Genomic DNA, 18,805 nt, shown 5'->3' with positions numbered 1-18,805 from the left:
CACTGCCACACCGTCCACTTCGGGAACCCCGTCTGCTGCGGCACCGTCGACGCCGTGCAGGTACCCCAAAACCCGCAGGACCCCAAAACCTCAAGGAGCCCAATCCTCCCGTATCACCCCAATATATACCCCACAGAACCCCAATTTCCCTCTCTAGCATCCCAGTATTTTGCTAACTGAGAGCGTTACTGGGACATACTGCAGGGCACTGGGCCATACTGGGGAGTACTGGGAGGGGCAGTGGGACGTGCTGAGGGACACTTTGATGTACTGGGATGCACTGGGAGGACTCTGACTCTCCCCCTGCCCTCCCCCCAAGAACCAGCACCGAAACCCCAGTTCTTCACTGACATCCTGGCGGGGGGGCTGAAGTGAGCGGGGACTGGGGGGAACTGGGAGGGACTGGGGAGAGCACACAGCTATACTGGGAGGGACTGGGAGGAGGTTGGGCTGCACTGGGAGGGGTGGGTGGGGCACTGGGTTATACTGGGGGTGCCCAGGGATGTACAGGGAGGGGCGGAGTGGGGGTGTCACTGGTTCATACTGGTCTGTACTGCTGTGAACTGGGAGCGGCTCCTCTTCCCGCCCCCAGGGGCTGCTGGTGGCTGATTCGCTGCCAATAACAGATGGGGAAGGCCCACAGGTACGGGGCTGGGGGGGGCTCTATAGGGGCTGGGGGGGCTGTAGAGGGGCTCTGTAGGGGCTGGGGGTGCTATAGGGGGGCTCTGTAGGGGCTGTGAGTGCTCTATGGGGCAACTGTAGGGTTGGGGGGGCTATAGGGGGTGCTGGGGGGTCCCTAGGGGCTGGAGGGTCTGTAGAGGGGCTGGAGGGCCTGGGGGGGGGGCTCCTGGGGTCACATGTGGGTCTGTAGGGCCCCTATAGAGGCCCTATAGATCCTGAGAGTGTCCCCCCGCCCCCTACCTCCTCCAGGCGGACCCCCCAGCCAGCCCCATGGGGGGACCCCAGGGTACAGCCCCTCCAACCCCCCCGATCCCCTATGGGGGATTACGGGGATCTATAGGGTCCCTCACCCTCTTTTCTTCCTCTCCAGCGCTATAGGGGCCCCCCCGACTCTGGAGCTGCCCCCCAACACCAGCAGCGAGGTGGGGGCTGTGCCTGCGCCTCCCGCACCTTCCTGAACCCCGGCCCCAGCGTCCTCTGCGGGGTCTGCGACTGCCCCCCCCCCTCGCCAATGGCCCCCCCAGCCCCCAGGTCAGTTTGGGGGGTCCCCGCCCTTCCTGGGGGGGTCCCCGAGTTTTGGGGGTGACCCCAAGCCCTGACCCCCCCACCTCTTTTTTACTGCAGAGCTGGTAGTGACCCCACTGCACCTTCTGCAACCAGGGCTCGGGGTGCATCTGTGATGTCTGTCACCGCTCTGGGGGGGTTCCCTGCCCCCCCGAACCCCCCCGCGTCCCCCCAACACCCCCCGGCCTTTGGGGGGGCGACTGACCCCCCCCTCGCCCTCACCCCTTCTCAGGAGGCCGAGGGGCGGCGGGAGGAGCAGCTGCGGGAGGAGGGGCAGCGCATGGTCGCCCTGGTCAGGGTGAGCTGGGGCGGGGCCTGGGGGGGTCTGGAGGTGCCAGGGGGTGCTGGGGGTGTCCTGGGGGTGCTGGGGGTGGTCCTGGAGGGGTCTGGGGGTGATGGCAGGGGTCTGGGGGGGCTCTAGGGATCCTGGGAGTGTTCTAGGGGTGCCAGGAGGGGTCCTAGGGGGGGTCTGGGGGTTCTGGGGGGATTGTGGGGGGGTCTGGAGGGTCTGGGGGTCCTGGGGGAGTCTGGGGGGTGTGGGGGTGCCAGGACACATTTGAAATTTCTGAATTTGGAAATTTGGAAACCTCAGAACTTTAGATTTGAATTTTCCAAATTCCAAATTTGAAATGTCTGGGTTATGGAATGTTGGAATCTTGAATTTGAAAATGACAAATTTTGAAATGTCCGCATCTTGAATTGGACATTTCTGAAATTTGACATTTCTGACTTTCAAAATTTGGAAATCTCTGAACTTTAGATTTGAATTTTCTGAATTCTAAATCTGAGCTGTCCGGGTTTTGGAATGTCGGCAGTCTGAATTTGAAAGTGCTGTATTTTGAAATGCCAGGATGTTGAATTAAAAATGTCTGGAATCTGAAGTTTCCGCATTTCCAGATTTGGACCCCTCCGAGCTGTCCGTTTGTCCTGCCGGTGCTCTGTCCGTGCCGTTCCTGCAGGGCCCATCCCGGGACGCGGTAAGGAGCTGGACACCCCCCGCAGCAACTCAGGGAGTGCCGGGAGCTCCTGCCTGGCCAGACACACAGCTGGGGGTGCTGGTGCTGCTCCCTCTCCTCGGCCGTGGGCTGAGATTTAAATCTCTCCCTCACTGAGGTGCCTTTCTCCCGCCGACAGCAAACGGAGAAACCTTTCCCGCCTGTGCAGAGCGTCCTGGGAATAACTTGAGGCGCAGCGGCCGTGCTGCTGAAGCCTGAGCACAGGCTGTTCCCTCTTTATTCCAGAGGCGAGGACAGGGACCTCCCTGGGGCGACTCCTCTGCTCGGGGGAAAGGCGCGCTCCGAGGAGCAGCCTCGCCAAGACCCCGCTGCTCTTCTCGCACGGAGTGTGGAGCCCTGCACGGGAGTGTGACACCTGAAATAAAGACTCTGGAGACCAAGGTGAGTTTGGAGAGGAGATACTGCTTTATCCCGCGCAGGGGAAGAGTCCGCAGGTCAAGCACTCGGCACAAAAGAACTTCGGAGTGTTCATACACCCCAGACTACATGGTTACACCTTTACTGCAGTGAGTATTGGTTAATTACTTATCGCTTGTACCCCTCAGTGGGGAGTGACGTGCTCGCTCTGATTTAAAGTGACAGTGGGGTTTTAATTGTCTGCGCCAATTCAAAGGGTGAGGGTCTGTGTCCGGGCAGGTTCTTAAACTGATTTAAGTAAAACAATTTTAACGAGCTTCCATGTTCCAGGGTGTTTCTCCTCTCCAAGGACCGTAGCTCCTGATTAGAAGTTCCTTGCTGACTGTTTGAAGGACAGCCTGACCTGTCTGATGTGTCCAATCTGTCCTTGTATTTGATGAGAAACACTTGCATGGACAATAAATGTCCCCTGTGTCCTTGGGGGTGATGAGAAGCCTTTGTGGGGCCTGCAGGGGGCCATGAGAAGCAGTCTTGCGGCCGATGGTTCCCGGTAAACAATACATCCTCTCCCAGGGGTAGCAAGCACATAAAATTTAAGCAACTCTGAGTAAGGCCTCTTGTTCAGGGTACCCAATACAGCCTGGTGTATGCAAACACTGCGTTCCCTCTGGTAACACTTTCTGTCACAAATATTCCCTCTCTCAGAGGTGCCCTTTCTGACAGGAGGGGACAAGACAGACCAAGGACACTGATGGAGAAAGGGGAATGGGAAAAACACGTCACCAGGAGAGCTTCTGCTGCTGGGGTTGGGAAAGCGCCTGATTCCAGGTGCCTCTTCCTCCTCTCTCTCAGTGTCTGTGCAGGGGCTGTGCTTGGGAACAGCGTCACTGTGCTGGTGGTGACACCAGCGTCGCCACAGCCCGATGTATTTCTGGTGGATTTGAGCAGCTCGGAGATGTGCTGTGCTTCCATCAACCCGCCCGGGCTGCTGGCCAGCTTCCTGACGGGGGACGGACCATCTCTGCTCAGGACTGCACGGCTCAGCTCCATTTCCTTGGATCTCGTGCAGTCTGCGAGTGTTACCCGCTGGCCACCGTGTCCTACAGTCAGTCCCTGGCCATGTGTCACCCCATGCTCTGTACAGGCTGATGTGCTGGAAGGTGTTTTCCCCGCTGGCAGCCGGCTCTGGGCTTGGGGCACTGACTGGTTTCACAATCATCACAGACTTCTCAAGCCAGTTGAAGGGTTGTGGCCCAGCCCAGTTGACCACTTCTGTGATGTGATGTCTCTGCTGGACATACCATGAGGCACAAGCAGTCACTTCCTGAATAAATGGGGATAAACTGGGAAAAAAACCCCACAGATGTCAGAACCCCCCCCAAACTTCCCAGGTGACATGGGACTGGGACCCTGCCAGCCAGCAGGGCACTGCCATCCCTCTCGTGCCCTGAGGAGAAACCTCACCACAGGGGTGGCCGGCAGCCACGGGGCCTTAATGGTGCCGGGTGTGGGCAGAGAGGGACAGGGTCTGCTGTCACCAGTGTCCCCGGGCTGTGGGGACATGGGGACGTCCTGCTCCTGAGGGAAACGTGCGATGGCCCTGCTGAATTAGCACCCGCCTCACACGGTCAGGCCGCCGGCAGGGCCTTGCCCCACAGGAGTCAGGTCCTGAGGAGATGCCTCAGCTTCCCCTGTTTGCAAAGGGCAGGGCAATGGCAGGAGGGGAGCTGGCTGTCCCTCGGGGTGTCGCAGGTGGGGGGGGTCATCGGAAAAGGGATAATTACCCCCCCCAGCTCAGCCTCCTGGTCAGGGTGGCTCTTGCCATCCCCTCAGGGTCAGGTCCCAGCTTGGCAGGATCATGGCTCCTGCCAAGCATTCAGGGAGAGGCTTGGAGAGCCTTTCAGGACACAGGAGGATTGGAAGCACTCAAAAAAGGGATGAAAAATTAAAAAGCAGGTGCATTTCTGCAAAACCAGCCTGTTTTGGGTGGACAGGGCTGACAGCAAAGGGCAGCACAGGCTCGTCGCTGGCGCCTCACCACAGGGTCTGGCCTGGCACCTGGGTGCTTTGCCCTGACCCAACCTGTTCCTGCTCCTTCCTTCACCATCGGCTGCTCTCGGGGTACAGGGAGATATTTCGGGGGGCAGAGTGAGCCCAAGACCGTGGCAACGAGCCCGGGATCTCTGACAGCTTTCAATTTTGAATGAGAATGAAAACTGAGAGAGAAGAGTCAGTTCCTTTTCCCATGTCAAAGCTGAAGCAGAGAAGAGAAACTTAAGAACTGATAAAAAGTAGAGCATTTCGAGGTACCCAGCTGCAGGGAGATCACTGCCCTCCTGGTCAGGGGTGCAGTGTTGGACTAGCAAAGTTTCCAGAAAGGTGCTGGTTCATCCTGGGTGGAAACACTGTTCCTTCCACCAGAGTTAAAAACCTGTGGGCTGCAAGGTGTGACAAACAGGGTTATTGCAAATCACTTTATCCCGTAACACAGCTGCAGACTTTGAGAGATAGAACCATCCTGCATCAGAGCGGGAGCCCTCAGTGTCAGCGGGAGGCTGAGCACGCCAGAGAGTCTGTCCGTCTGTCCTGGAGTCATGGCCAGTCACACTCCATCTTCTCGTGCTTCATTTATTGGCTTTATTGAAGACTTTGTTTGGAAACACCCTGCTAGAGCAGCAGGAGAGTGACCCCTCCACCCTGGCAAGGGAAGGGGGCTCATTGTCTCCACGCTGCCCTCATCCTGCTCCTCTCCCCAAAAGGAGAGAAACCCCCCCCAGAGGATGGGGGAAAAGGGCTGAAATCCAAGCCCTTGGCATCCTCAGCTGTGCTTCGATTGCCGTCAGGTCTCAGCTGGTGACGGCAGGAGCCAACCTGGGCCCAACTGAGCCAAATTTATGTGTTTGGGGGGATCTACACACACCCATGTGCACACATAGGGACGCTACAGCGAGTGATTACTACGAGTAGTAGCCTGGCACCGAGATCACGGCTGTCGTGGCACATCCGTGCCGCGCGGGTGGCAGCACGGGGACGGTTTCCTTTGGGGTGGGTGCTGATGGCTTACGAGGCCACGCGCGTGTGCCGGGGGCCCGGCCCTGCCTGCCCGTTTCGGGGAGCTGGGGCAAGAGGAAGACTTTTGGCAGGGGTTGACCTGAAATGACAGTTTGCTGCTCTGTTTTTCTCACAGCTTCTGCAGCGGGGTGAGATCTCCGTCCCTGCAGCCGTTGAGATGCACACGCGTGCCGGGGTGTCACTGCAGGGTCACTGAAGCGGCTGCTTCAATGTGAAACAGGAGCAGCTGTTCCATGTTCGGGTTGCTTAACCCCCTCCTAACTGTAATAAACACAGTGATTAAGGACACACAAATATTACCCTGGAGAAAGGGGACCAAAAGCTTGGAAAAGGATGAAAGAATCACATTGATTATTCCTTTAAAAAATATGTTTCCTTAGCTGAAGCTGCTAAATTTGACTCAACTTTACACACTGGAAGGTTTTGCGGTTGTTGGCTGTTTGGGGTTTTTTTTACAGTGAATAAAGTGTTTTTTTCCTCACTAAAACCCCCACCAACTCTCAGGCCGAGTGATGCAGTTTCGACGTGTCACGCAGGCAGGGTTAGCGCAGATCCCACTCTCAGGAAGGTCGGTGTAAACCCCAACACATGAGACTCTGGTCTGGAGCGGGGCTACAGGTGCCTGACACCAGCACCTGGCCGCCCCCACTGTCACAGCACGGGGTTTGTTTTTCAGAGGAGGGCTGGGAAGGGACAGGTTTCACCCCGGGTTCATGCTGAGGGGGGTGCAGGGCTTTAGTCTCGACTCCTGGAGCACTAAATCCCCTGTCTGGGGATGTGGGGCCATCAGGGGTTTAAAGCTGGGAGCTCCTCTGCGGCTGGTCCCAGCCTAAGGAGGGGTAGGGCAGGGAAAGGCAGGTGAGCCCAAGCTCCACCGCAGATCTCCAGCAGGTTGGGGCTCCGTGCCTCAGTTTCCCCACCTGCCCTGTGGAGGTGGTGCTGTTGCCACACAGGCCATCGGCAAAAAGCCTTTGGAGACCGACTTCCACCGGGATTCATTACTGGGGGGCGGAGCCGCGGGACACCTGGTTTGCTGATAATTCACCCCATCCTAAGGCAGGTGTTTAAAATAGCTCCTGTGCCTCACTGTGCTGAGAAGGGCCAAAGGGTTTCAGACGCCGCCTCGGGGGCAGCTGGATGTTCTCCTTGTGGCAGGACGTGGGGTGAGATGCCACCTCCGAGTCTCCAGCTCTGCGGGTCCCTGCGGCGAGCCCGGCCCCCGCTCCCCAGGGGGTTTTTCTCCTCGGTGCTCATCTGCGTTGTTCCAGCCGTGGCAGGGGTTTGGCTGTTGCTCATCTCTCATTCCCAGACAGGGATGTGCAAAACACAACCCTCGCTGTTGCTGTGGCTGCAGGCTGCCCTGGCCAGTCCTCTGCATCACCAAGCACCTTTGCTGGGGATGGGTGGGTACAGGAAGCCACAGGTGTGATGAGTGCTGGCCCTTTGCAAGTCCTCAGCCATCCATGGGACTCTGGTACTCCCAGAATGGGAGGTCCAACAGTCTGAAATCTCATCCTGCTCCTGCTTCATTGTTTTTTTCTGCTTTCTGAAATGTGGGTCCTTCCCCTGCTGACAGCGGGGAGCAATAAAAAGTTGTGAAATAGAGGTGGGAGTGCGATGCTGTCTCCAAATCGCTTCCTGCTGGAAAACTCCTGCCTCTTCATCCTCTCCTATCACAGCTGACAGCCCCAAAGGGCAGCGAACATCTCCCTGTCGAGGAGAAATGAGGGGTGAAAAGGCCTTTTCCTTTCCCCCAGCCCCTGTGCCACAATGCCATGATGTGGAGGGGACCAACGGGCATCGGCTGCCCATCTTCAGGTCTCCCGTCACACCTACCGTGGTCCTGTCCCCGTGGCAGAGGTCTGGGACATGACTCTGGTGGCTCTCAGCCCCGTGAAGGCGTTACTGCACAGGAAGGCGGGTGCACGGGGATCAAACACGCACCGATCCTTGGATACACCCCGTCACCCTGGCAGGACAAAACGGTACCCGGGCAGCGGGATCTTGCCGGGGGACACGATGGCACCGTTTGCCTCCTGCAGCACAAGCCTGGCAGGGACAAAACCATCAGCAACAGGTGGAAACAAAGTGACTACCAGCGCCCCAGCCCCGCGCCCGACCTGCTCAGCCTTTCTGCAGCGAGTTTTCTAAGGAACACCGCAGCAGTCAGCCAGCGTTTACGGGCAGGGGGGGCTGAGCTCAGCCCGCAGCCGGGGCAGCCGCCAGAGCGTTTCGGTGGTGCCGAGGGGGACGGCGGCCACCCAAGGGGCTCAGGCTCCTCGCGGTAGCAGGCAGCGTGGCAGGGAGGTTTGCTTTGTGTAAGAGCAGCTTCCCTGATGGTCCGGGGGGAAAAGTGAGTGAGAGAGGAGGGTAAATACAAACCACGTCTCAAAACAGGCCTAAACTTTGAAGGCGTGTGGAGCTGCGCTTCCTGCTTGTAGCAGCCCTGAGGAGATGAAAGATGCAGCTGAGTTTAAAAAAAAAAAAAACAAAAAAGCAAAACAAAGAAACAGAGTTAAGGCTTTCTGCTGAAGACGGAGGCACAGCAGTGACACAGCACACGAGGTCACCCCACGAGGCTGGGACGTGGCTCCAGGACCCCCCATTCCCTCGCACAGCAGCCCCCCGGCTCGGACAGCGGTGCTGGCAAGCCCGGGGTGAGCCTGGGAGAGGGACTGCTGCCTGGGCACGGGGGGGGGGGGGGGGGGGGGGTTTAAGCAATAAAGCCCTGGGGCAAGAAAAGGAAAGGATGGTCCTGTTGTCTGAGATCTGGGGGACTTGCAAATTAACCTGCAGAAGGGGAAATGTGCCCCTTCCTTGGGGCAGACACAGCCCTGCGTACGCAGCGCAGCAGGTGCGCCATGAGGTCAAGCAGGAACAGGGCTTCAAAATTCAGCACACTAATTAAAAAAAAAAAATCCCAAGTGGAAACAAAAAACAAAACCAACACCCCCAAAGCCGGAGCACCGCAGAGCTGGGAAGTGGGGTTTGACAGGGTGGAGGGTAAAAGCTCGAGCGAAGCGTTACTGCTGCTGACTGACAGCGACCGACTTCTCGTAATCCCAAGATCAACTTCCTCTCGCTCCGTGTTTGCCGCAGCTGAGCTGGAGGTGGGCACAGCCCGCCGGTGGCTTTCTTCACCCCCGGCACCCAACACTCGCTCCGCGCCAACAGCGCCGGAGCAACAGGATCTGCCTGACTGAAAATTAATGTGGCTGACAACACCCGGCCTTTCACAAGGTCGCTTTGATGGTTGTTCCCTCGCCGTCCCCAGCACACGCTCCGCACCAGCCTGCGGGTGAACAGAAACGCAAAGGGCTCCACAGCCCTTCGATCCCTCCCAGACCTGCCAGGAGCTGTCGGCCCTGGAAACACCCCGCCGAGGGATGGGTCCAGCCTTCCCCATGGGGCTGTCGCTGGCTGGTCCTGGCTGACGTGGCTCAGCGAGCCTTTGGGGTTAGTCTCAGCTGGAGACAAACGGCTGGTCCCCGCAGTAGCCCCGCAGTAGCCATGCCACGGTGTGGCCACCGGTACCCGGCACGCTCGCAGCATCCTTCATCCCGCCCCGCAGTAAAGGGATGTCTCCATCACGTCAAGTGGTTTGTTTTTATTTAAAACTGCATTAAAAAAATGTAAGATTTCTGAATTTCCCTGTACAATACGAACTACTAAGAAAAAACCCGCCAGCTAAAACATATAAAGACTTGACAGCGCGGACAGCCCAGAGCAGCTCCCCCCTCCCCAGCCCCAAACAAGACACCCGCGGGGAAAACCAAAACACCTGGCAAGGGAACAAGAGCAACCAGAACTCTGTACAGAGAGAGCTGGGGAGCAGGCAGCCGCTCCGCACCCCGCCAGCCAGAAACACTGCGGGTGGGGATGGGCACGGGGCAGACACGGAGGGAAGGCCCGAACAGAAAACCGGGGGGGGCAGCAGCTGTGGGAGCAAGCGTGGATTGGAAACCCACGGGAATTATAAATAAATAAATAAGTTATCCTGCTGGCTAGAACTCTCTCTTTAATAAACAAATCCATGAAAATAAATTGGAAACAAAAACTGGAAAAAAGAAAAAAAGGTAAAACATTGTCACTATTAACAACTGTACATCAAACTTCGCTCCTGTATAACTGAACACATTTACAGCTCTGTTGGTTTGCACTGTTTGTGCATTCGTGAGGGCACCGGGAAGCAAAGAAACCCAGAAAATCCAGGCGAGGTGGAGGCACGGGAGGTGAGGGATCACCTGCTTGGCTCCCAGGTGTCTTCTGACCTGTTTTCTTTTTGAAAGGGGAAGAGGAAGTCTATACCCAGGCGAGTCTTGGAAAAGCAGCAGTGTAGGGAAATTCAAGTATTTCCTCCAGCACAGCCCAGATCTCAGCTGAAGGCACTCGAGCACGGTGACAGCGGAGGAGGCAGCCATTCGGCCACTGTTTTTCCCCCGTTGAAGCTTCTCTTGCAATAAGGTCTCCGATCCTCTCGCCATCCCGAATTCAGGTGGTCAGGGAGATGTTTGGGAGCCACCAAAACCAGACGGTTTGCAATAATGTCTCCTCTCTCCACCAATAACAGAACCAAAACCAAAAAAAAAAAAAAAATTACTGGCAAGACCAGCAAATGACACAGGGTCATTCAGATGGAGCCCAGGACAGCTGGGTGGGGTGGTGGCCACCAGCACTTGGAAGATCAGTCTCCAGCCCAGCTTCGGGACAGGATGTGCGTGTTCCCGATTATCCCTGCTCGGTGCTACGGTGGTGAGGAAGCCTGGTCTTCTTTGCTTCTTATGGCCAGGAGAAGCCTGGAGCTGTTATGTGCCAGGGTCCTGGGCCAAACCGTCCAGGTGGGGTCTCTGCCATCTCCTAGGGCAGGTGAATACCTCGCAGCCAGGAGTGGTTGAAAATGTCCTCCAGATATGGTCTGTCTGAAGGCTGCGAGGACAAACACCACCCAATGAGATGCTGGCACTCTGGGGAGAGAAACCAGACATGGCCGGTCAGAGAAGGCTCCTGTCCACCTTCCACCCCCGTCCGCAGTGCCCAGGCCATGCTGGGTGTGCTCGGAGCTACCCCCAAACCTCCCGATCCAGGAGCTGTTTTGGAGGAGAGCAGGATGGCAGGACACGTGCCACCTCCCCCCGCTAACCCCGGGAGATCACCCTCCTCATGTGCCACCTCCCCCAGCTAAACACGGGAGATCACCCTCCTCCACAGCCGTAAGAGCAGGGATGCTCGTGCACCCGGTGCCATCTCCCAAACCCGCTGCCCGCCACGAAGCCGGGGACCCACCGAGGGAGATCGGCTGGCGGAAGAAGAGCTGTCCCCTGATGATATCCTCATCCTGCTCGAAGGGGACGTCCCCGCAGACCATGTCATAGAGCAGGATGGCCAGGGACCACACTGTTGTGAATGCCCGTGGTAGCGGTGGTAGCAGACCCACTCCGGCGGGCTGTACTCTCATGTTCCTACGGGAGACAGGCGGAGCTCGTCAGGCGGATGCTGCCCGCTCCCGGATCCTCACCCGAGCGTCCTTGGGGACATGGGGGCTGCACCGCTGGTGGGGGGGACGACGCATGGTGTGACCTGCCGCCCCCTCGCCAACACGGGACTCTTGTTTACAAACTTTGGGTTGTAAAAAAAAGCCGCTGGTGCTGGAAGAGGGCAGCACGGGCCTGGGGAAGGCCTGACTGTTACGTGCAAAAAAAAAAAAAAAACCAAAACCCATGGGTGGGGAAAAACCACGCCTTTCCCCCCTGCCTTAGCCCAAAAAAAATTTTAAAAAAGCCAAGGCAAACAAGGGGAGTGGAGCAGCCCAAGCCCTTCCACGCCTGCAAACCAAACTGGCCAGCATACAGGTTCCCGCCCCACCGCCTCTGCTACCCCCACGGGTGTTTGTTTCTGTCAGGCTGGCTCCCCCCACCCCAGCCCCGGGCAGGTGGGTGGCAGCGGCTGGGAGCCGGATCCCATTTCACAACATCCGCCCCGTGCCAAAAACAACTTGGCAGCTGGCTGAGTAATTAATTCCGCCCCCTCCAAAGGGGGAACCGGTGCCCGGTCAGGCTGGGCCATGCAGTGCCGGGAGCATCGCCCCGGCTGTGGGCTCACCGGCAAATTTGGTGTAGGCCGTGTCCTGGAGGAAGGTGCCACAGCCGAAGTCGATGAGCTTGAGCTCACCGCTGGCGAGGTCGATGATGATGTTTTCCGCCTTGATGTCCCGGTGCAGGACACCGCAGGCGTTGCAGTGCCGCACGGCCTCCAGTACCTGCCGGAACAGCCCCTGCGCCACCTCCTCTGACAAGGATCCCCTCTCGACGGTGAAGTCAAAGAGATCCTGCGCGAGCTCCAGACGAACCAGCACCAGCATGAAGCCGTCCAGCAGCTCGAACCAGTTGAGGAGGCAGATGACACCGTGGAAGCCGGAGGAGCCCACCGCGTTCAGCAACACGATCTCCATCGGCGCTCGAGTGTCGCTGGGCTGCGGGGGGACCGTGATGCCATCAGGTCTGGTAGCCCCTGCCCGGGATGTTCCAGTGCCCCCTGCCTGACCCCACAGGTGCCCGGGCATCCCCCCTGCCAAGGCGAAGTTCCAGTGCCCCCCCGCCCGGCCGCCCCAGTACTGGGCAGCCCCTCACCCGGGATGCTCCGTGTCCCCCAGTGACTCCACACCTGCTCCCCCTGCGGTGTCCCAGTTTCCGTCCTCTCGGGCCTCGCCTTATCCCCCACCTTGTGACGCCCCGGTTTCTCCCGGTAGCCCCGGTCACTCACCAGCTCACCCCATGCTGTGACACGTTCCCGGGCCACGTGCTTGATGGCCACCTGCATGCCAAGGGGAGTGGCGGGATGAGCCTCCCCCTCCTCCTTCTCCTCCCCCCCTCCGCTCTGCCACCGTCCCCGCCACTTACCGGGATGCCATCGGAGAGGCGGATGCCCGAGTACACGGAGCCGTAGCCGCTGCTCCCCAGTAGCTGCCCCTCCCGGTACAGCTTCTCCAGCCGCCCCTTCTCCTTCCCTGTGGGCCAGACCGGGCCGTCTCCGCCCCGCCCCGACCACCCCCCCCGCCCCCTGCCGAACCGGGCCCAGCCAAACCGGCCCGTCCCGCTCTGACCTGGCGGTGGTTTGGCCACGTGCAGCCCCCCGCCGCTCCCGGGACGTCGACGGGCCGGCGAGGGGATCTTCGGGAGCGGCACCCCGACCCCCTCGCCCGATTCCGGGCCCGGGCTCAGCACCTCCCGAACCAGACCGGGCACCGGTGGCTCGGTGCCGGCACTTGGGCTGCCGAGTGGCTGCGGGCGGGCGGGGGAGCCCGGGGAGAAGGAGGAGGAGGAGGAGACGGAGGAGGCAGAGACGGAGGCGGCGGCGGGGAGGGAGCGGCCTCGGCACAGCAGCCCCCCGCCGGCCCCGGGGGGAGCGGGGGCCAGGGCCGGGCCAGGCAGAACTGGGGGGCGGTGCTGCCACGCCAGGCCCAGCCGCGCCGGCCCATCCAGCGGCGCCACCGCCAATAGGGCGAGAGCCGCGGGGCAGGGACGAGGCGGTGGGGCCCGGTGCGGCGGGAAGGGGAAGGGGCCAGAGGGGCGTGGGGGGGGTCGGGGGCGAGAAACGCCAGGAGAGCCAAACCGCTGCTGCCGGCCATCACTCGTCCGCTGCCCGACTGCCTGGCCACGGGGCTGTTGCCCAGGGAGCCCCGAAGCGTTCCGCGGTTGCCACGGCTCGCAGGATGCAAACTGGGGGGGGGGGGGGGGGGGGGGGCACGGGCAGGGGGTGCAGGCAGGGGGCACGGGCAGGGGGTACGGGCAGGGGGTATGGGCAGGCTTGGCCCAGCCCTGCCGCCAGTCCGGGATCGGGCCCACGGGCACGCTGCCTGCTCGCCCTGACCGGCTGCTCTCTCTGTCGGGCTGGCAGAACCGGCCGGCTGGCAGCCACGGAGCTCCTCTTCCTCCCGCATCTGCGCCAAAATCCCCATGTTTTATTGCCTTGTTCTTCACTTTATTGTTTTATTCCTGCGATCTCACAACTTCCCGGTGGAGCCCGTCCCGCCCTCCCGCCCCACGCTGCCGTTACTTCACCGCTGGCAAACCGCTGCCTGAACTTTTCCCTCTTCTAGTAAAAGTGGTGACTCCAGCTGGGGACTCTTGACTAACAATCCTTTTAAAATTTTTTTTTCCTCAGAAGTCACTGTCTGAGATGCTTCCCCGAGTTCCAGAGATAAGATAATTTTCTGGATGGGGGTCTCTGATTACTGAGAGGAGGGTGCTCAGAGCCCCCACAGCACGGAGCAGACCTGCACATCGGGGCCAGAAAGAGGACAGGAAAAGTCGATGCGACATGCAGAGAGCTTTGGGGCACATGCACACACACACACTGCCTGGAGACACACGTGGGTACAAAGAGAAGGGGCGATGCACACCCGCAGCGTGCGCACACCCGCACTGCGAGACACACGTGGAACACAGAGTGCAACACGCGGTGTTCACACACAGCCCGAGTGTGCACACACACACACACACACGCTGCAGCACACGGAATGCACCCACCCGCACGCCCCACACGCACCCTGCGTGCACCCGCCCCTGCGCCCACCCGCGAGCTCACAGCACACCCCAGCGATGCACGCGCTCGCACAACGCCCCTCCCACGGGGGCACGCGCAAACTGTGCACTCCTCTCCCTGCTGCAGGTTTTCCAGCAGTTTCCTGGGGTTTTTCCCCCCGACGCTTCTTAAATACCTTCTCCCAGAGGCACGACCACCAGCGCTGACGGGCTCAGCCTTGGCCAGCAGCGGGGCCGACTTGGGGCTGGGGAAGCTCCCAGCAGCTTCTCACAGGAGCCGTCCCTGTAGCCCCTCGGCCGCTGCCAAAATGCCCCACACCAACCCAGCCCAGCCCCAAACTGCATTTCCCCCATCGCCCGCTGTTAAGGGATGCTAGTGCTAAAAAGAGAGGGTTCTTTGAATAGGTCTTATTTAATAGATTAGAGAAAAACAAATAAAAAAGCAAACGTGCTGAATTTATAAACCTTTTCTTCTTCTCTAAGCATAAGTTGGGAGGGAGGTTGAACTTGGGAGAATCCAGAAGGGACTCCTATCCACTTGCTAGCTAATTATCACACTACACCTACCCACTACTCTGAACAGAAAAAGGAAAGAGAAACAGCCCAACGGGGAGGGAATTGCGCTTAGTGTGCTGTGGCAGAAGCACAAGGTCAGTACGAAAGATGCTGCTCAAGAACACGCTCTTCACTGTTGGCATTTTTGATCTGACCCAGCGTTACCTGACTTCATACGCTGATCAGGATGTTATAAATGAGCTCAGACTCATTCAGATTTTAAAAACTTAACTCCAAATTTATTGTTCGAATAAAGACAAGCAAACAGCGCTGGGTGTGCCGGGAGTCTCTGCTCTACCAGGACACACACACACACACACCCCAAAACCGATTCCTTTTACAATGAAGTCCTTATACATATTCATGAGCATGGGTGTGTTCCCTGAGGGGTCTGCGAAGTCAATTTTCGGGGGGTTTTCTCGGGTTTTCCCATTTATGGAGATGACTCAGCAGGGCTGATGTCCGAGCACAGGTGCGATTGCAGACATAGTATCAATGAGTCCAGACATGACACTGTCTGGTCCGATGAAGACGGCTATTTTAACTGCCCTCTAACAGCAACTGATCTTAACAACAGGAGCTATGGACATAACATCTTATTGCCTAAAAAAATACAAAAGCATTTAGGAACTCCATACATAAGGGAATTACATTTTATCACTCACATGGGCACGAATCAGATAAACATCTCTCACATCTCCTGACTAGAAGCAGTACTATCTTACCCGAGAAAATAACCACCTGTAACCAGTTTACAAGAAAATCTATTCAGACTATCCATGAAACAGTGTGATTCTTCCAGCTCTGGTAACAGACTGGTACACAAAACAGTTCAGTTAACAGGCAAAAGTCCTCTCCAGCAAATGGAGGTTTGCCTGTTCTTTAGAGTTCAGCTACCTATTGCTGTTTAAACAATTAATTTGTTGTTTTTAAAATAGGTTAAGTACACCAGAACACACAAACAAACAAATCAAGCAAACAAAAAAAAAACATTAATGGGGAAAGACATCAGGTTTTACCTTTACAAGTAAATCCAGTGCCACCAACTGAAACTGTATCTCTGGAACGCCCGTCACTGTGTGCCCTCCTGCAGCTTCACACCGCAGCAGGTCTCTTCTCAACCTCAGGTTCTACCAACGGACATGGAAAACCACAGCACTGCCAACTCAGAGCAGAGGCTGCAGGCTCTCACCTCTGAAGCAAAACCCTTCAAACCTACACTGACACACTTTATGCAAAATCTACCAGCAATCCAAAAAGCTCAGTGCACCCTAAAAACAACACCTGGCTGCTATTGTTACCGATGTGGCTGGTCATGGATTATAAAGAACAGAAACCCGGGGTCTGGGAGCATCGCTTCACCGTGGGTGCATCCCAGAAACACACGGTCACAGAGACCCTTGCACCTCTGTCCTGTGCTCCTGCACCAGAAATAATTCTGCCAGTTCCTTCCTCTCTATACCCGGCGCCAACCAGGGCATTAACTCTTGCTTCCTCAAGCAGTTACACTCTTACCTTGGTTAAAGGGTTCTAACAGCCATCCCATGTCAGACTCCAGCCCCCATCTCCAGACAGCCTGGCAGATGGTGTTCTGGAGGGTAATGCCGGGTGTCTGCTGTGAGTCTGACATCAGCATTCCCTAGAGACAACTCCCCGCAGCTTTTAAAAATCCGCTAAAATATACATAGTCCAGTTATACTGAGAAGGGACGAGAAAACTGATCCTTTATTCAATCTCACTATTGCCCAAAGTGCAATTTCCACATGGATTTGGCGCCCAGAAACACCTATTTTATTCTCATTTTTTTTTTAATTTACTTTGCACGCTTTCAATTTTATCCTTCGCGCATTTTCTCCCTCTCCCATGAACACGCACAGACTCTCAGCAGACACCTCCCTCCCCAGCGCGCACCCACGACCGAGCGCTGCCCGGAGCGGCCCCGAGGGCGGGCGCGGGCCCCGCTCAGACGGGCCCCCTCGGCGCGGAGCCCGGCGCCGGCCCCGCGTGTCGCTCCGCGCCCCCCCGCGCCCGCTCACGGACCAGCCCCCCTCCCCCTCGCTGCGGGCGCGAGCGCAGCCTGACCGTGGGGCGGGAGGTGCCGGGGGAGCCCCGGCGCGATCCGGGCTGTCCCTGTCTGCCGCCAGCTCGGCCGGGGCTGGAAGCTGCTCCCCCGCCTCGGGGCCGCGGCGCCGGGGCGCGCCGGGACGGGCGGCACCGGCTCGCCCCGCGCCCCGCGGCCGGCAGCTGCCCCGCCCCGCCACGCGCCCCCCCCGCGCCTGCCGCCCCTCCCGCGGGCGTGTGTGTCGGCGTGTCGGGGGGGCGGGAGCACGCGCGGTCCGGGTGTGCGTGCGCGGGTGTGACTGTGTCCGGGGGTCGCTGGGTGTACGCGTGGGACTGTGCCTGCGCGTGGGGGGGCTGTGGGAGCGCGGACGGGGGCTGCGGCGGGTGAGAAAGTGCGTGTGCGACGGCGCGAGTGGGGCGCGGGGCCGTGTGGGGTCTGTGGGGGTGTCGGCGTCAGGGTGCGGGTGATCCCGCGCCCACGGGAGCGCGCACGGGTGTCGCGCCCCGGTGCCTGCGTGTGCGCGTGTCTCAGTGTGCGCCTGCGCGGGTGCGTGAGCACACGCTGTCTGTGCGCGGGGCTCTGCGCCCGCCCGGCCCCGGTGCCCGTGTGCCCCCGCCCCTGCGCGACTGTGCCGCTGCGCCTGCGGCGGGGGGTGGCGGCCGCGTCTCCCGGGGCCGGTCGCGCGTGGCCGTGGCCGTGTCTCGGCTCCGGGCGGGGCCGGGACTCCGCGGGCGGGGGCGCGGCCGCGCACGGTCCCCGCGCCGCTGCCGCCGGGCGCTCTCCAGGGTGCTGAAGCGGCGCTGCCCGCGCTGCCCGCGCTGCCTGCACACCACCAGCAGAGATGGCCGGTCAGCAGGAAGGGGGGTGCTGGGCAGGTGTTTTGTTTCTTAACGGCACCTCTTTGAGCACAGCCTGCCCAGCGCGGCCTGGCTGAGGTTCTTCAAACCCTGGGTGTGCTGAGCGTGGGCAGTGTCAGAGTGGCCCGGCACCACCCACCCCCGCTGTCTGCTTTGCCCCCTGGTTTGCAGAGTATGTTCAGGTTTCTACTGCCATGGCTGGGCAGCTCCTGGCAGCAGAGGATTCCCTGAGCCACAGCCTGGCTGTGGTGGGCACGCGAGAAGGGGACAGGGCTGGGAGGTGGGTGGGTGGGTGTAATTCTAGGGTGCTCTTTAATTGCAGAAGAGCCCGCCTAGACGACTGTCGAATCGGGGAAGCTCCGTTAGATGCGTTCACTGGCACGTGACGCTTTCTCTGGAGCTTCCTTTAAAACACCCAAGTTGCTCTGTATTTGGGCACTGTCATCCCCGCACCTGCAGTCACACAAAACCCACCACGAACATTTGGGGTGACCTGCCAGTCTGCCGAGAGGCTTGGCAGAAAGAGCTGTTCCTTGCCCCCGTGGTGGTGTCAGCACGAAGCACAGGGACCAAGTCGGAAGGGCAGGGAAAGCTCACTCTGATGCTGATGGCCCCTGGGGAGCTGGAGGAGGTGCCACTCTCGGGGGCCTCCAGCTGGGACCACAGGTCCCTGGCAGCAGCCCTCAGCGTTGGCTGCACTTGGGAACCAGCAGCGTCCCCGGTTCTCTGCCTTTGCAGAGGAGACGCTGCGGCCTCCACGGTTGGGTGTCTGTGAGCCATCGACAGGGCTGGGGATCCCATCCTGGAGCCAAAGGCTTGCTGCAGCATCCTCTGCTGGCCTGGGGCACCTTGGGTCAGCCCTTCCCTCCAGGCACCTCCCTGCAGCCCAGAGGTTGTCCCCGACGCTCGCTCGGATTTCAGGGGGACGAGTCGCACAATGTGTGTACAGGGAGCAGGGGAGGGAAGAGGCACGAAGGGTCCACGCCAGGTCAGACAGCCCAGGCGAGGGGCTTCACCTCCGCTTTGGCTCTCCCTTTCCAAGGCAGGCTCTGCCCTTCCACTCCCACGCACGCACATGAAGACGCCCCCCCGCCCTGAGAT

At 59.3% G+C, this 18,805-nt stretch overlaps 1 long non-coding RNA gene and 1 pseudogene across 1 annotated transcript; one reads left to right on the top strand and one right to left on the bottom strand.

The window, feature by feature from the left end:
* The first annotated feature begins 1,518 nt into the window (after positions 1-1,518).
* On the top strand, positions 1,519-2,485 carry LOC141946236 (uncharacterized). Its single transcript, XR_012629767.1, has 3 exons — positions 1,519-1,543; positions 2,143-2,222; positions 2,380-2,485. It is a non-coding gene; the product is annotated as an uncharacterized LOC141946236 (long non-coding RNA).
* Positions 2,486-10,495: 8,010 nt separating this feature from the next.
* LOC141946202 (serine/threonine-protein kinase pim-1-like) lies at positions 10,496-13,164 on the bottom strand (annotated as a pseudogene).
* Positions 13,165-18,805: the final 5,641 nt, after the last annotated feature.

This window comes from Strix uralensis, chromosome 7 (assembly GCF_047716275.1).
Source record: "Strix uralensis isolate ZFMK-TIS-50842 chromosome 7, bStrUra1, whole genome shotgun sequence".
In the NCBI taxonomy this organism is placed as follows: domain Eukaryota; kingdom Metazoa; phylum Chordata; class Aves; order Strigiformes; family Strigidae; genus Strix; species Strix uralensis.
This window is presented reverse-complemented; position numbering and strand designations above follow the sequence as displayed.